The sequence below is a fragment of the Arachis duranensis genome, chromosome 6 (genome assembly GCF_000817695.3).
Source record: "Arachis duranensis cultivar V14167 chromosome 6, aradu.V14167.gnm2.J7QH, whole genome shotgun sequence".
NCBI classification, from domain to species: Eukaryota; Viridiplantae; Streptophyta; class Magnoliopsida; order Fabales; family Fabaceae; genus Arachis; species Arachis duranensis.
The window spans coordinates 41667501-41668038 of NC_029777.3; positions in this window are offsets into that span (position 1 = coordinate 41667501).

Here is a 538-nt window from a genome sequence, read left to right on the forward strand (position 1 = left end):
AGAGGCTCTTTACAACTAATGAAAACTACAGAGGAAGCTCAAAACCTCATTGATATGGTGGCTAACAACCAATATTTCTTTGCTCATCAAAGACAACACCAACCATCACAAAGAAGAGGAGTAATGGAGTTGGAAGGAGTGGATTCAATTCTAGCTCAGAACAAGATAATGCAGCAGCAAATTCAACAACAATTTGAGCAAATGGCCAAAAGCATTGATGGCTTGCAAGTTGCATCAGTAAGTGCCACAAGCCAACCATCAACTACTTGGGGGCAAAATGAAGAAATTCAAGAGGAGCAACAGCAAGAGCAAGTCCAATACATGCACAACCAAAATCCTGGAACTAATGAAGTCTATGGAGATACTTACAACCCTTCTTGGAAGAACCATCCCAATCTCAGATGGGGAGATAACCACAATCAAATTTAGCAGCCATGGCAAAGAAATTCAACTCAAAACAATTGGAAAAACACAAACAACAACCAGCCAAACACTAACCAAAACACATACAGAAAACCACAAAACACTTATCCCAACT